Raw genomic sequence first — 18,144 nt, forward strand, 5'->3', positions numbered from 1 at the left:
AAATGTTTTAAGATCGTGACTTAGAAAATATGTCATTGTATCTTTACAAACGGCTTTGTGTGAAGAATCAAGGTATTTTATTAACCATGTCAAACAAAAAGCATCTGATTTTATAGCTGTATTTGGAAGGCCTAAGCCGCCTACTGCTCGGCTACCGATTACAGAGTATTGTATTTAAGGTGGCTTATTGTTCCAGATATAGCTTAACACGTGCTTTGCTATTTCACCTTAAAGAAGCAAGGGATAGGGATAACTCTCGCAGTGTACTAAAGTTTAGATAACAGTAAAGACTGTATGACAACACTCTTTCCATGTTGACTCAATGACAGACCTTATGATACAGCGCGCACGTGCTAACCATTCAGCCATCTACCCCCCTACATTATTAGAACAATCCACGATTTGTACGGAATTGGTTTACAATTCGAGTTGGGTTGCCGATAGGTTTAACACGTGCGCACTAGATCATACGATCTGTCATTGAGTCAATTGGCGTGATTTCGATTCCCTTCTTCCCGTACGTGACACGGAGTAAGTCGCCTGTCCAACCTCGTGGGTTTTCTCTGGGTCCTCTGGTTTCCTCCAACTGCTAAAGACCCCTACGCGCAAGCAAGTTTTTGAAATAATATTGAGCCATATGTTATCGCCGAAACGACCTAGTTCGTGTCGAGCGGACAGTATCCCTACCCTACTACCCCTCCCCTCCCCTAACTCTGGATCCTCCGGATCTCCCCCACTGTTACAGACCACTACGCCCAAGAGAGCTTTTAAAATAATATCGAACCATATGTTATCGCCGAAACGACCTAGTTTGTGTCAAGCGGACGGTACCCCCCTCCCCACCACCCCTCTCTTATAACCCCAATTAATACTTGTTTCACCAACTGGGGGGTTGGGTGGCCGAATGATTAGCACGCTCGCGCTGTATCAAAAGGCCTGTCATTGAGTCAACTGGTGTGGTTTCTAGTCCCCGGTTGTACGTGACAAGGAGTAGGATCACCTGTCCAACCTCGTGTGTTTTCTGGTTTCTTCCCACTGCTAAAGACCCCTACGCGCAAGCGAATTATTGAAATAAAATTAAACCGTGTGTTAGTCCCGAAATGACCTAGTTTGTGTCGAGTGGACGTTAAACCCCATTCCCCCCCTCTCTCTCTCTGTTTTACAAACTGATCCGATCCTTTAATACAGTAATCACCGGCTGACTCCAATGTACATCCTTCCTATCCCGCTCAACACAATGCCTGTAACTATATATTATACTACCCATCTAACTCAGCGCATAAGTTACCTTTTACAACACACAAACAACTCTCTCATTTCCTTTCTCTAAAAACATGCATGATTTGAGAAAGCTTTTAGTACGTTCGATGCTGAGTATGAATGTATGCGATATATAGAAGAGGATAAAAATTGCATGCTATAATACGAGGCACTGTGTAAAGCTGGTAGTTATTATCTTAGTATTACAGCTTATCACGTCGTGTTACTGGTGTGATCGACTTGTACAGATCGATACGGTTTATCATATTCTTTTTATTTACAGTTCTTGTGTCTGTTGTCGCCTTCAGTTCCACAACAGATCGCGTCTCATACTAGTCTCCTTATATATAGATTACCTGACTTTTAAAAGTAAAGAGTAAGGGTGTTCTAGCGTCGTTGATAACTTGACTTTAAAAAGTGAGGCGTGAGGGAGTTCTCGCGTCGTTGATAACTGGACTTTAAAAAGTGAGAGAGTTCTCGCGTCGTTGATAACTGGACTTTAAAAAGTGAGGGAATTCTCGCGTCGTTGATTACCTAACTTTTAAAAGTGAAGAGTAAAGGAGTTCTAGCGTCGTTGATAACTTGACTTTAAAAAGTGGGGAATTCTCGCGTCGTAGATAACTTAACTTTAAAAAGTGAAAGAGTTTCGGTGTCGTGGGTTTGGCGTTTTAGTGTTCGATTGTATTTCTTCTGTGTTTGATTTGTTGACATGAAATTTTAGCCACTTCAAAAAAGTATTAAACAGTCAAAAGTTCTTTCAGGTAAACTGTAAGTTATATTGAGGCACCGTCCGATAAATGGTTCGGATTGAAAAAGCATCAACTATTGGATGTAATGTATCAATTGCTAAAGTTCTAAATTAGTTAATGGTTTTAATAATAGATACTAGTTTAATGCATCGTGTTTGAACCAATAAGTTGGAGTGCAATCAATAATTAACTAAGTTATTATTTATTATTTGACAAAAACAACAGCAAATACAGCATCTGCAGCTTTCCACTTAGTATCGACAAATGTTCAAGTCGCGTGTGCCTGAAGAGACGATTTGCCTGTCCCGAGAAATAAATTAATATTGAGATTTCGCAGAATTCGTAGGCGTGACTACGGATAACATATTACTAAGCCCGCCCTTCTGTTCACATTGAGGTAAGGATTAAGACAAACAACTCACTTTCTCTGAAGGATTCACCTGGATGATGCTACAATAGATTACAACCATTATCTAATTGTATTTTGCAGGTAAGATTTGTTGAATTATTCAGAATATTTCGGTATTTCCTCCACACAATGCCTCTATTTGACGATATTTCTACAAAATACAAACAATAGTTTGAATACTGTTATCTCCAATTATTGCTCACAAGCTGACTGGAACACTAATACAACACCATTTATTCCATCAATATTTACAGAAAGATAAAACATATAATTATGGGAACTGAAAACAAGTCGAAGCTTATATCACTTTATATCCTAAAAAATATATCTGTCACTCCGTCGTTTTAATATTTTTTTTGAATTGACGTAGTTCGAAATGTTGAATAATTTGAATTCAAGGAGTTCGTAATGTTAAAAAAAATTTGAACTATAGTAATTCGTAACGTTAAATAATTTGTATGAAAGTAGTTCGTGCGTACTGTTAATAACTTGAGTGAAAGTAGTTCGTACGTACTGTTAATAATTTGAGTGAAAGTAGTTCGTAATGTTGAATAATTTGAATGAAAGTAGTTCGTAATGTTGAATTGTTTGAAATTAAAATAGTCCGTAATGTTAAATGAAATTAGTCCGTAATTTTGATTTAATTAAACTGAAGTAATTCGTAAAGTTACATAATTTCATTACAAGTAGTTAGTTCGTAATGTTAATTTGAAGGAATACGTAATGTTAAATAATTTTAATTCAAGGAGTTCGTAATGTTAAATATATATATTGAACTGAAGTAATTCGTAATGTTAAATAACTTGGATTGAAGGAGTTTGTACGTGACGTTAAATAATTCCAATTCTTTTAGTAAGTGCAGGGGGACTTGCACCACACATAAGTACAAAAAAGAAATTTACGGACAAGACGTACACGATACGCAGAAATCACAAACAAACGAACAATTCAAATTAAATGAATGGATCCGGGGGCTAGCCGTAAGCGTCCACTGCGCGGTACAGTCCCCGGCCTGTAGTGACAAGGCCTGTAGTGATACAGACTTCACTCAAAATTGAAAAACAAACAATCAGGGGCCTGTTTCACGAAATTTTAACTAAGATAAAATCCAAATTTTACTAATTTGATTGGATAATTAATATTAGATTGATTTTAGTGCTTAGCCAATCAAGATTGAAGTATCTACTAAAATCTGGATATTATCTTTAGTTAAAATTTCGTGAAACAGGGCCCAGGAATATAACCCAGTACGCAATGTCAAATATTTTGAGGTGAAGTTGTTTGGACGTAATATTAAATATTTTTATTTCAAGTAGCAAGTTATTAGTTTTAAAAAATTGAACTGAAGTAATTCGTTTCTAATGTTAAATACAATCTTTATCATTCGTATAGTCTATAATGATGTCAATTTATTGAAAAACCGGTTATGTTTACAAATCAGATTCTGTTTAATTTTTTGAGCTTTGTCGATAATTGGATTCTTAGGTTTCGTATCCGTATCGAGGGATGTAGTGTTGAAAAATTGAACTGAAGTAATTCATTTGTAATGTTAAATAATTCTTTTTCATTCGTATAGTCTATAATGATGTCGATTTATTGAAAAACGGGTTATGTTTACAAATCAGATTCTGTTTAATATTTTGAGCTTTGTCGATAATTGGATTCTTAGGTTTCATATCCGTATCAAGGGATGTAGTGTTAAAAAATTGAACTGAAGTAATTCATTTGTAATGTTAAATAATTCTTTTTCATTCGTATAGTCTATAATGATGTCGATTTATTGAAAAACGGGTTATGTTTACAAATCAGATTCTGTTTAATTTTTTGAGCTTTGTCGATAATTGGATTCTTAGGTTTCGTATCCGTATCGAGGGATGTAGTGTTGAAAAATTGAACTGAAGTAATTCATTTGTAATGTTAAATAATTCTTTTTCATTCGTATAGTCTATAATGATGTCGATTTATTGAAAAACGGGTTATGTTTACAAATCAGATTCTATTTAATTTTATGAGTTGCGTTGATAATTAGGCCATTTCGGGACTAACACATGGTTCAATTTTATTTCAATAATTCGCTTGCGATTTCCAAATGTTTATTCGGGCACCAATGTGTTCACGGGAGGACCGCTGTGTTTCACAGCAAGACAAAGGAATGTTCCGTGGGCAAGGCGAGACAGAGAATGTTCCGTGGGCAAGGCGGGGAAGATGAATGTTACGTACCATGGTGAGGTAGAGGAATGGCCCATGGGCACGTTGAGGTAGATGAATGTTCCATGGGCAAGGTGGGGTCGAGGAATGTTCTAGGGGCAAGTCGAAGTAGAGAAATGGTCCGTGGGCAAGGCGGGGTTGTAATGTTCCGTGGGCAAGATGGGATAGGAATGTTCCGTGGGCAAGGCAGGGTAGGAATGTCCCATGCGCAAGGCAGGGTAGGAATGTTCCATAGGTAAGGCGGGGTAGGAATGTTTCGTTGGCAAGGCGGGATAGGAATGTTCCGTGGACAAGGCGGGGTAGGAATGTTCCGTGTTCAAGGCGAGGTAAAGAGATAAAAGCAGAAATAAAAATGGATGTGTTAATAATAATAATAATAACCCACTACTTATATAGCGCGATAATACTAAAACTAAAGTTGCTATTGCGCTTTTCAAGTTTTCTCTGTTGAACTACGGAAATGCTTCTTTAAACAGAAACGTCTTTAGCTGAGATTTAAATACATCTAGGGAGTCAATGGTTCTAATGTTGTAAGGCAGCGAATTTCATAAAGAGAGGATCGGAGAACGAGGAAGATCTTTTTGCTATTTCAAGATTTACTGATGGTTGATACAGAATTTTATTATCTGTTGATCTAAGGGTTCTTGTGGATTTATATGGGGTAATCAGATCTGTGATATATTTTGGTGATGGATCATGTAACGCCTTGAAAGTCAACAGTAATATTTTGAACTTGATTCGTTGTTGAACTGGGAGCCAATGTAGATTTTCCAGAATCGGGGTGATGTGGTCTGATTTTTCTTTACTTGTCAAAATAAATAAGTGTTACTATTGTCTTGAGATGTTTGCCGTTTTTTTTAGTATAATTAAAATGCGATTTGCTTTCAATCTGATTTTAATTACTTTTGATTTTAAATTTAACAACTTCCGGATCATCATTGCATTTTGATTTATGCAGTTTTTTGTGGTGCAAATATCGCCAAGCAGTTTTCTCAGTGCAAATATCGCTGTGAATTTTTCTCTTGGTATAATTTTAAGAATGGTGCAATTTTTTCTGAGCTCAGCTATCTTGGTACATGCTTCTCGGTGCAGCTGTCTTGGTACAGTGTTCTCTGAGTGCAGCTGTCTTGGTAAGGTGTTCTCTGAGTGCAGCTCTCTTGGTACAGTATTCCCTCAGTGCAGCTATGTCTTGGTACAGTCTGGATATAAAACCTTCCAATAACCTTCGACGGTCATTTTAAATTTTTTAAAGTGGTTTTTGGTCATAATGGCTGTATTCATATTTATAAGTTGGGAGCTATTGTAAACTGAAAGTTGGGAGCTAGTGTAAAACTGAAAGTTGGGAGCTAGTGTAAAACTGAAAGCTGCGAACTAGTGTAAAACTGAAAGTTGGGAGCTAGTGTAAAACTGAAAGATGGGAGCTAGTGTAAAACAGAAAGTTGGGAGCTAGTGTAAAACTAAAAGTTTGGAGCTAGTGTAATTCTCTAGTGTAAGTTTCTGGTAATTCTCTGGTCAGGGATTGTATTACTAAACTATAATTACAACTGCCTACTTTTAAAGGAAACTATTTTTTTATTCTAGCCGGAGATTTGATTTATTGAAAAAAATTCTCAATATTCAATATCCTCTACAGACGACATAAACAGAATGATTTAACGTGTATGTATTGGATCATAAGGTCTGTCATTAAATCTAGTAGCGTGGTTTCGATTCCCCGCTTGTACGTGACAATGAGTAGGGTCGTCGGCCAACTTCTTGAATTTTCGCGAAGGCGAATTATTGAACTACAATTGAACCATATGTTAGTCTCGAAATGACCTAGTTTGTGTAGAGTAGGCGTTAAACCACCCCCTCTCTCTCTCTCTCTCTCTCTCTCTCTTTCTGTCTCTCTCTCTGTGATTCGTTCAGACTATGGTAAGATAACGATAGCTGTCGTGTGTTAAATCTGGTCAATGGTTGAGCTCTGTCAGTTTGAACCATAATTTGACAGAGAAATCACGGCACCGAATAAATTCTATTGATTAAAGAAAAGTTTTATAGGCGTCTCGTTAATGTTAGAACTAGCTGTTACCTATGTTACAGCACTGTTACATCAGTATAACACGACTGTTACATCTATAACACGGCTGTTACACCTATAACACGGCTGTTACACCTATAACACGGCTGTTACATCTATAACACGACTGTTACATCTATAACAAGACTGTTACATCTATAAACATCTATAACAATACCGTTGGCTATTTGATTAAAATCTGATGTTAATTACGCTTGGTTTTACTTTTTAGGTTATTCGTAACCATGGTATTTAGGTTGAGGGTAGATTTTTATCGGAGCACTCTGTTTAATCAACATGCTCCAGGGTAGAGTTAACTCAGTCTAGTTCAACAATTGTCATTAGTTACAATACGTCATCAATCGTAATTATCAGGTAATCTTTAAACGTAAATATTGGTATTGAGAGAGATATAGAGGGAGAGAGGGTTTAAGTCCACTCGACACAAACTAGGACATTTCGGGACTAACACACGGTTCAATTTTATTTCAATAATTCGCTTGCGCGTGGGGGGTCTCTAGCAGTGGGAGGAAACCGGAGGACCAGGAGAAAACCCACGAGGTTGGACAGGCAACCCCGCTCCTTGTCACGTACAACCGGGGAATCGAAACCCCGCCATTTGACTCAATGACAGACCGTATAATGCAGCGTACACGTGCTAACCCCCTCCCACCCCACTGTTATTGTGAATTCCGAGAACGTTCATCGGGACTTTTCAACGAGGTTTCCCCTTTTCAGTGCTGCACGACGGAGGGCCTGACAAGGACAGCTGTCTAGTCGTTCGGAGGGAAAGAAAAAACGAGGTCCCGTGTATACATTAGAGTGTACGTAAAAGATCCCTCGGCAAATGTAATTCGATACAAGACTAGGCCATAGTGCCGCTGCCCGGGCAAAATTTTCCTCATAGCACACTGAATGGCGTATGCCCGTCTTCATTAGCCCATTCGGAACAGAACAATAGGACGTTAAACCCCGTTTCATTTCATTTCGTTATTGTACCTACAATACTACATGACGTAGGTCATATCACGTGAACATTTAGACAAATCAAATTGTCTATATTGATATGCAAGCCTGTATATTGTGGTGACTTATGGGAACACGTATACGGGAATGATTGTGGTCACATCACGTGGGCATTTAGACTAATCAAATTGTGTATATTGATATACTAGCGTGTATTGTGCGGTGAATTGTGGGAATGGTTATGAGTACATAGTTTAGGTATAGAATATGATTGTCTTGGTTTTTTATATATATATATATATAAACACTTCCTGGTAGAAGATCGCCCCAGGGGTTGGGATGGCCTAAATGTCTAGAGTGTCGCGCTTCGTGGTGCAGAAATAAAATTGTAATATTAACTGGATTAGGTTGAATACACCACGTATTCTGTATATTTTTACATCAACTCAACATGATGTACAAGGGTCATTTCGGGACTAACATACGGTTCAATTTTATTTCAATAATTCGCTTGCGCGTAGGGGTCTTTAGTAGTGGGAGGAAACCGGAGAACCCGGACAAAACCGATGAGGTTGGACAGGCGACCCTACTCCTTGTCACGTACAACCAGGGAATCGAAACCACGCCAGTTGATTCATATAACAGACCTTAAGATACAGCGCGCACGTGCTAACCATTCGCCCACCCAACCCCTTGTTCCGCTGTCAGGGCAAAATTTCCCTATTAGCACACTGCAGTGCGCATGCCTCGGGGGATGGAAAGTAAAGTGGTGCCTTGTAATTGGGATAGTTCGAGATTCGCCCGTGTACACATTGTCATAGAAACATGTTGCCATGGAAACACAGAAATGGATATGTTAGTCTCAAAATGATGGAAGTTTTTGACAAGTTAAACTTTTCATTATGTCAAGTAGCAAGAAGTTACAAATTTACCGTGATTTCTATTCCCACTCAAATCACGGAGATGGCGCACAGAAATAGTTGGAGAGCGATCGTCAAGCCTCATCTCTGATCTTGCCAGGCTTCCGGTGGTGAATATAACGATGGCCATAGAAGACCTATATTACCCTGACTAGCTCTTAACATTTTCTCTCCCCTTTCTCCGATTAGTTTCGTAAATACAAATTTGATTGACACGAGTATCACCGTATTACATGAAACCCTCCCCTGACAATTGTACAAAATGACAAGAGATATCGTAGAAAGTGGTTTTACTAAGCACCGAGCGCTATTTATAACGTGTTTTGTGTAACTTAGGAATCCATTACCGGAAAGTGAGTACAGCACTGCCTATGAGAATAAGACGTTTTCGGCAGGGGATAATTTTAATGTCAGTCATTGTGACAGTTGTCGTCTATTCGTAAAACATCAAATACGAATATATCAATAAATTACTAAATTTAGAATCTGTTTGATGAACTATATTTTCTGTTGAAGTAGTGTCACGCCAATCAAGGACTTCAATCTGTTTTTTTTAAAATGAAATAAAATCGCAATGGAATGAAATGAAATGGGGCTTGACGTTCTACTGTTCTGTTCCAACTGGCCTACTCAAGACAGACATACGCCATACAGTGTGCTATGAGAGAAAATTTGCCCGGACAGCGCCATTATGGAATATAACTCTTATATCTAATTCCAACTGCCAAGGGATCTTTTACAAGCACGCCAATTGATACACGCGACCTCGGTTTTCTGTCCAATCCGAATGACTAGACAACTGTCCTTGTTGGCCCCCACGTCCTGCTCCACTGACAAGGGGACACCACGCCAGAAAGAAGTGGTATTGGATTTAACGTTCTATTCTTCTGTCCTAAACGGAATAAGGAGATCGGATATACGCTAAGACTTATATATCGAATACCAACTGTCATGGTACCTTTTACGTGCCCCAACTAGCACACGGGGCCTTAGATTTTCGTCTCATTCGAAAGACTAGACACTATTCCGTACCTCTGACAAGACAAACCGCCCCGAAAACGCCAAGGTTCTGCGATCTGAACTGGAAAGCTATGAGAATGCGACTTTTTTCAAATTTGTAATTTTTTGGGACATTTTCTTATGTTGTGTTCACGTTTGCCGGGGATCTTGTACATTTTCTGGTTGCCGTACGGTCGCAGCAGCGCAGTAAGGACGCCACCCCGGTCTAACGGGGGCATTACCGAGCCAGAGATTTACTCACGTCTTTGGGATCAGCACATTTAACCCATTCTAAACCCAAAATTACGGAAAACAGGAGACCACAATGACCAATAGAGAATGCCGGACCTAGTCAAGTCTATTAGGCCAAATGGTTAGCACGTGTGCACTCTATCATAGAGTCAACTGGCGGGGTTTCCATTCCCCGGTTGTACGTACCAAGTAGTAGGGTCGCCTGTCCAACCGCGTGGGTTTTCTCCGTGTCCTCAGGTTTCCTCACACTGCTAAAGGCCCCTACGCCCAAGCGATTTATTAAAATAAAATTGAAGCATGTGTTAGTCCCGAAATGACCTAGTTTGTGTCGAGTGGACGTTACCCCCCTCCCCCCCCTCTCTCTCTCATCTGTCCAACCTCGTAGGTTTTCACCGTGTCCTGTCGAAGCAGGACGTTAAACCCCATTTCATTTCATTACCCCGGTTGGACGAGGAAAGTACGACATTAAAACCCATTTCATTTCATTTCCGTTGACAGGTAACACGCTCAACACGCATGCGTCAATACTTTGACTTCTTTGAGTTGACAGATTTAAAAATCTTTGTTTATTGGAATATTGCCTCCAGACTGGTCAAAGTTATGTCTGATTAAAAAGATGTCGTATATTGTCTTCGATTTGATCATAGTTCTGAAGTGTGTACAATTATTGTTTTCTGTGTGTATGTATTTATTAAATGTCAAAGAAAAACGACAACTGCGGATCTGAAGTTCATCACCCTCGGTCATTTAGCGGCCATAATTTACCAGGTTCCAACATCAATAGGAAATGAATATCCCGAAGCTGTCGGTGTTTTCCTTCCTTTAAACGGTTGTTTTCGTCAGTAAATCAGAAAAATTGAAACGTTTATGACCCTGACTACCGATTGTTTATACTGAGTAATCTACAGCACGCCATGTTGTCTTTATTGTGGACCAGGGGCCTGTTTCACGAAATTTTAACTTAGATAAAATCCAGATTTTAGTAATTTGATTGGATAATATTAGATTGATTTTAGCCAATCAAACTTGAAGTATCTACTAAAATTTGGATTTCATCTTTAGTTAAAATTTCGTGAAACAGGGCCCTGTGTTGTCAATAAATGTAAAATATATCCACTTTTGATTTTAGATCAGTGTTGTCAATAAATGTATAATATATCCACTATTGAGTTTGGCGTCCATTTAAAAATCTTATAAACAGACACAAATGAGCTAAAACAGTTTCAACATAAAATGTTTTCAGAAAATCATCAACATGATCACAAAATATGAAATTAGGCAACGGTGTCAAATTTTTGAAAAACGAGTGGTTTAATACCAGTGTTAAAAATCTTACACCCCAATATCATCCTAGTATTAAATACTACCCCACACCGCGATGTTACCCTTGATGGTAGAACTGGCATTAAATACTACCCTACACCGCGATGTTACCCTAGATGGTAGAAGACGTTAAACACCAATTAGCATTAAATACTACCCTACACCGTCAACACCGCGATAATACCCTAGATGATAGAAGAACGTTAAACACCAATTAGCATTAAATAATTACACTAGATGGTAGAAAACGTTAAACACCAACTAGCATTAAATAGTACCCTACACCGCGATATTACCCTAGATGGTAGAAGACGTTAAACACCAAACTAGCATTAAATACCGTCTACACCACGATATTACCCTATATGGTAGAAGACGTTACACACCAATTAGCATTAAATACCGTCTACACCAGTTGATAATACGTGTTATTGAAAAAAGAGTTAAAGAGAAACAACCGTTCTCTCATCATGACAGGGTAGCGAGTACCTGTTTTCCCATCATGGCAGGATAGCGACTACCCGTTCTCCCGTCATGACAAGGCAGCGAGCACCTATTCTTCCATCAAGCAAGGATAGCGAGCACCTGTTCTCGTAATGGGTGATCTCGTGTACATGATTCGGTATCTGGTGACCTTTGGTTTGTGAGTATAAAGTTCATAATGAGGCGTGTTAGAAGTTCAAAGCCCTTCGTGATTTAGTCTACCAGGAGAGAGAGAGAGAGAGAGAGAGAGAGAGAGAGACGCCAGACATTATGATTAAATGCTAACACCCAACCCCTATGAAAGCATGTACAACATCGCGGATATTAATGGCTGTATTGTTTGGTTGATTTCAAACAATGGTGGCACGATGTACATGCGATATAAACATCAATAATTGTCAACTCTTGTAAATCAATGGGGGTCGTATTTCACGCCGCAATTTATCAAGTGTGGCCGTAGGGGTATTATGTTATATTTATTTTTAAAAATGTGTGTTGTCTGGTGTTGTGATCTAGTGATGTGATCTGGTGTTGTGATATCGAGTTGTTCATGGACTAGTCAGACAGATTGATCAACGTCTATAGCTGATCACGTGGAACGTGCCGGAAGGCTGAAAACAAGGCTATGCCATTTACAGATTGAGCAAAAATAACAATATGAATGATATCTCGATAGGTGGGACGATTCATCGGCACGTGGAGTGATTCATGGACACTGGGCGATTGATTATCCGTCGGCAGGGTGAACGTTTCCTCCATCTACAGCGGAATGATCCCGCGACACGGAAAATGATTCATCAGCAGGAGAAACGATCCGTCCGCACGGAGAATGATTCGTCGACGGGGAGAACTATCCCTTGGCAGGGAGAACAATCCCTCGGCAGGCAAACGTCGACAGGGGGAATAATCTCTCGACATCCAGCTTCGATCTTCCAGTATTTACATGACCTAGCTGGAAGACTGGTAGATCAGAAGGTATATTACACGATTCGATCATCCAGTATTCATATGACATGGAAGACTGGTATAGCACCGTAAAACTTATCAGATGCTAACAACAACAGCAACCCTGTCTCCACTGATTGGGTTGGGGAACTGAGAGATCTAACGCACTGGCTTTAGATCATAAGATCTGTCATGGTTTCGGTTGAATCGCGGGGTTTTATTTTCCGTTTCCTCCTAACCCTAGCTATGGCCTACTCTTATATCGAATTCGGGGGGTTTCGAAAGTCGAATGGTTAGCACGTGCGCGCTGTATCATAAGGCCTGTTATTGAGTCAACTGGCGTGGTTTCGAATCCCAGGTTGTACGTGACAAGGAATAGGGTCGCCTGTACAACCTCGTGGGTTTTCTCCGGGTCCTCCAGTTTCCTCCCACTGCTAAAGCGAATTATTGAAATAAAATTAAACCATATGTTAGTCCCGAAATGACCTAGTCTGTGTCGAGTGGACGTTAAACCATATATATCTCTCTTTATATATCGAATTCCAACTGTCCATTGTGTACACGGGGCCTCGGTTTGTCGTACCATCCGAATAACTAGACAGCTGTCCTAGCCAGGCCCTCTATCTTGCACCACTAACAAGGGAGAACCTTGTCGAATCTTTCACAGCCAACACCGGGAGCGAACCCGAGAGCCCCAGAATAGCGAGCCATCGTCTTACTCCCTGGGTAGACGTGCCCCCCCCCTCCCCAGTATCCTCCTGATATTATTGCTATGTGAAATGAAATGGGGTTTAGGTTTAACGTCCTACTTTTCTGCTCCGACTGGGCTAATGAAGACGGACATTCGTTATACAGTGTGCCATGAGGGGCATTTTGCCCGGGCAGTGGTACTATGGTTTAATCTTATATCTCCAACTGCCAAGGGATCTTGTACATGTACTCCAATGTATACAAGGGACCTCAGTTTTTAGTCCCATCCGAACGACTAGACAGCTGTTTTTGTCAGGGCCTCCATCCTGCATCACTGACAAGGGGAAACCACGTCGGAGAATCCCAGTGAACTTTCCTGGCCAATGCAAGGATCAAACACTCGACCTCTGGGATAGCGACCCAGCGCAGCGTCTTACCCACCTAGCCACCATGGCTCCCTTATTGCTATATAGGCCAGAAGTATATCTTATAAGGGGGGTTGGATGGCCGAATGGCTAGCACGTGCGCGCTGTTTCATAAGGTCTGTCATTGAGTCAATTTCGAATTCCCGGTTGTACGTGACAAGGAGTAGGTACGCCTGTCCAACCTCGTGGGTCCTCCTGTTTCCTCCCACTGCTAAAGACCCCTACGCGCAAGCGAATTATTGAAATAAAATTGAACCATATGTTAGTCCCTAAATGACCTAGTTTGTGTCGAGTGGACGTTAAACCCCATCTCTCTCTCTATATATATATATCTTATAATTCACTATTAGATTATCTATGTCATTTTATTTAATCTGCTCGATCAGAACTTTCACTGTTCTGGCCTATTATTAACGGTGTGATAGATTCCAGATATATTCGATATCGCCAACTCTTCTCTTTGACATCACGTAATCACAAAGCTATAGAAATAGTAGAAGTTGGTCAAGGGACGTCTTAATGTTATATTAACTTAATAAGCACCATTTAACTAGATTCCACAGATTCAACTACTCTCTAATTTCTCGCTCAAACTTGCTTTTAAGTCGGAAATTAGGCTCCCACGGGAATCACGATTTGACATATCAGTCGACAATACGCTTCTTCCTTTCTCTTATTTTCTTAAGAATTTTTCTCATTTGTAACCCTGTGCCGTGACGTGTCACATTAATTATGAGTGATCATTGTATTGTTTAATTCGCTAGATTGATCATATTTTTTTTAAGACACGGTTTCTCTGAAAAATTTATCCCAGAAATAGGCTTGAACGTCCCATTTTTCTGCTCCGATGGAGCTAATGAAGACACGCGCCCTGTTCCGATGGGGATAATAAGGACGGACACGTGTCCTGCTCCGATGGGACTAATAAGGTCGGACACACGCCAGACTCCGGTTGGGCTCATGAAGACAGACACGCGCCCTGCCCCGATGGGGATCATGAAGACGGACACATGCCCTGCTCCGATTGGGCTAATGAGGATGGCCATGCAGTGTGCTATGCGGCCTACGCTTATTTCGAATTCCAAATGTTAAGGATTCTTTTACGTCCTAGCAAATGTGTACACGGTTTTCGCCCCATCTTTCCTGAACCTCTGACAAAGAGGAATGGCGCAGGAAAATTCGATGAACTTTCTCGGCCAACGCAGGGATGGCTGAAAGGTATGAGCTAAATATTCATTTATTTGCAGACCACACCCAACTTTATATTGAATTTGACACAGACTCTCAACATTCTACGATACAAAATATTGAACTTTGTCTCACAGAAATTCTGGTGTGGATGACAAAACATTTCCAAAAATTAAATCCAAATAAAACAGAACTTTTAGTAATTGGAACTAAGCAACAACTCCGTAAAATTAATCAAACGCTAGTCAATTTTGATAAAGAAATTATTTCAGGAACCCATAAAGTTCGAAATATTGGTGCTATATAAGACTCGTCCCTATCGTTTAAACATCACATACACAGAATTTGCTCCACTGCCTTCTATCATATACATCGAATTGGAAACATCCAACGCTATCTCAATTATGAAAACTCATTCACGCATTCATCTCAACTAATATAGATAACCATAATGGTTTAATATACGGCTTACCAGACTATCAGATTAACAAACTACAGAATTCAGCAGGCTCGACTCCTCACTAAAACTAGAAAACATCAACACATCTCCCATGTATTGCAATCCCTACATCCCTACTAGTTACTCGTCTTTGCCTTCTAAGCGCTAACGCAGAAATCGCCGCTCTCAGAAAAAAAACATTGTCTAACATCTCCCACTATTAAGGTGCCTAATAACATATGGTTTTAATTTTATTTCAATAATTCGCTTGCGCGTAGGAGTCTTTAGCAGTGGGAGGAAATCGGGCAATCGAGACCACGCCAGTTGGCTCAATGACAGACCTTATTATACAGCGCGCACGTGCGTACCATTCGGCCATCCACCACCGCTCCCACCCCCCTTTTCACTGGAATAAACTACCATAGAAACAATTACCGTATGTGGGTCATTTTAAATTTCAACTCATAACATTCTTGTTCCAAAACCCTGATCTGTAAGTAATCATTGAATATAAAAACCAACAGTGCCTTAGAAACTGTACTGAGGGGTTTTTTTAAAAGTAAAGACGTCACAGATTATTTGGTATCCTAAAACCCCATTGGTTGTAATACATTCTTTCTAGGACACTTCCTGGTTTCTTCACATTACACCTTTTATATTAAGCTAGCAGTAGAATTATCAACGATTCGCAGTCAATAAATTAATTCACATGGAACACCAAGAGAGCAAAGAATTGAAATTATACAATTTTATACTGGTCACAATTCAATGGAATACAATTACTGCTTATTACTGAGCATTGCTTGATAATGACTAGAGAAGCCTAGTCGAAACATCGCTCAGTAATAAGCAGTAATTGTATTCCGTAGAATTGTGACCTGTATACTCTAGTTCAATTACTAAATGCCATTGAAACAGTTTATACAATCTTAATGTGACGCACGAATCAATCTAATTAAAATAAAGATCTATATTTCGTTTCGTTTTTACTTTCGATGGCCTACACTACATGAAGATCTGACAAGTTGTACTGGAAGGTCGTGTCAGGTGTCGTACAAGCGGCTTTTGACTCTAGTTATGACGTCAGCCATCAATCAACGTTGACGTTTCTAGTGGTTTACACACAGTTCCATGCATGGCACGCCACGAAGTCGCCGACCAGACCATTTCATTGGCTTATCCCTCACTTCAGCCAACTCTTCCAGATCCTAGTGTAGTACAGACAAGTAAAACGAAATTTTGAACTATAAAGAACGAAACGGAATAGGATCTGCGTTTTAATCAGATTACGTACAAATCTGACTATTTTGTGTTAAGTAAGATATGACTATTGCAGGTGTTTATATTGGCGTCAAATTACCAAATCTTAATATGGCGTACGAATTGATTAAAGTTTTTGTTGCATAATGTTTGATAAATTGTCTATTTTGTGTTTTGTAAAGATGCATTATGCCTATTACAATATTCTTTTGGCTTCAAATGTCACATAATTTATTATTTAGACATTTGGTCACATGACAAGCCTTTAATCAACCCTCTAGACCCTCACCTTATGGCGGAGGGCAGAGATTTAAACGGATTAAAATAAGATTTAATAATTTAATTTAAAACTGGAGAAGCGTGACTGAATCTTGATTAATAAGTAATTTTGCAACGATGATATATGGCGGAGGGCAGAGATTTAAACGGCTGAAAATACGATTTAATGATTCAATTTAAAACTGGAGAAGCGAGACTGAATCTCGATTAACAAGTAACGTTGCTACGATAATAAATAATCTATGTCAAACTTCAAACATTGATAACGTTGCTCAGAATAAAGTTTTTTAATTAAATTCTATTTTTGGTATATTAATTTTTGAATTATCGATTAAGAAACGATCAATGCAGGACGGAGGGCCTGACAAGGACAGCTGTCTAGTCCGTCGGATGAGACGAAAACCCGAAGTCCCGTGTATACATTGGAATGCACGTAATAGATCCCTTGGCAGTTGGAATTCGATATAAGAGTAGGCGACAGTGCCGCTGCCCGGGCAAAATTTCCCTCATAGCACACTGTATGGCGTATGCCCGTCTTCATTAGCCCAGCATAGGAGCAGAACAGTAGGACGTTAAACCCCATTTCATTTCATTTCATTTCAAAAAACGATGATACCAAAAACGACCAGGTCTTTATCTAAATCTTACATAATGCATCTTTACTAACAGTAACAGATTTTTCAGACATTAAGCAGATAAACACTTCCTTTTCATATGCAGCAGGGCGTTTGTATACAATAAACTTGTCCTGAGAGTATTGGGGATCGCTAAAAATAATATCCCTCCAAAATCCCAAACAGGAAGTGATTGAGAGAGGGAGAGAGAGAGAGAGAGTGAGAGGGAGACGTGTTAGAAGTTCGCCGCCCTTCGCGGTTCAGTCAACTAACACGACAACAAAAATGGATGATGATCGGTTTGATCCAGACAAGTAATGGCCATGCGCTAACCTCTGTCATCAACTATTCTCTTAGGCTCCAGTGAAGTTTATAATGAGAGAGAGAGAGAGAGAGAGAGGGGGGGGGGTGTACCGTCGGCTCGAAACAAACTAGGTCGTTGCGTTCCGGGACGAATATATAGTTAAATTCTATTTCATTAATTCGATTTCGAGAGAGAAATGGGGATTAACTTCCACTCGACACAAACTAGGTCATTTCGGGACTAAGTTATTTCATAAATTCGCTTGCGCGAACCAAACAAGTTTATAATGAGAGAGAGAGAGAGAGAGAGAGAGAGGGGGGGGGTGTACCGTCGGCTCGAAACAAACTAGGTCGTTCCGTTCCGGGACGAATA

The 18,144-nt window shown here is 39.8% G+C and overlaps 1 protein-coding gene across 1 annotated transcript in view; it reads left to right on the forward strand.

Moving 5' to 3' along the window:
• Positions 1 to 2,305: 2,305 nt before the first annotated feature.
• The window catches only part of LOC126827267 (G-protein coupled receptor dmsr-1), a 77,391-nt gene continuing 61,552 nt past the window's right edge, over positions 2,306 to 18,144 (forward strand). The window contains exon 1 of the mRNA XM_050556545.2: positions 2,306 to 2,499. The gene's annotated coding sequence lies outside the window, so the exon portion shown is untranslated. The remainder of the gene's footprint in view (positions 2,500 to 18,144) is intronic.

Source organism: Patella vulgata, chromosome 7 (genome assembly GCF_932274485.2).
Source record: "Patella vulgata chromosome 7, xgPatVulg1.2, whole genome shotgun sequence".
In the NCBI taxonomy this organism is placed as follows: domain Eukaryota; kingdom Metazoa; phylum Mollusca; class Gastropoda; family Patellidae; genus Patella; species Patella vulgata.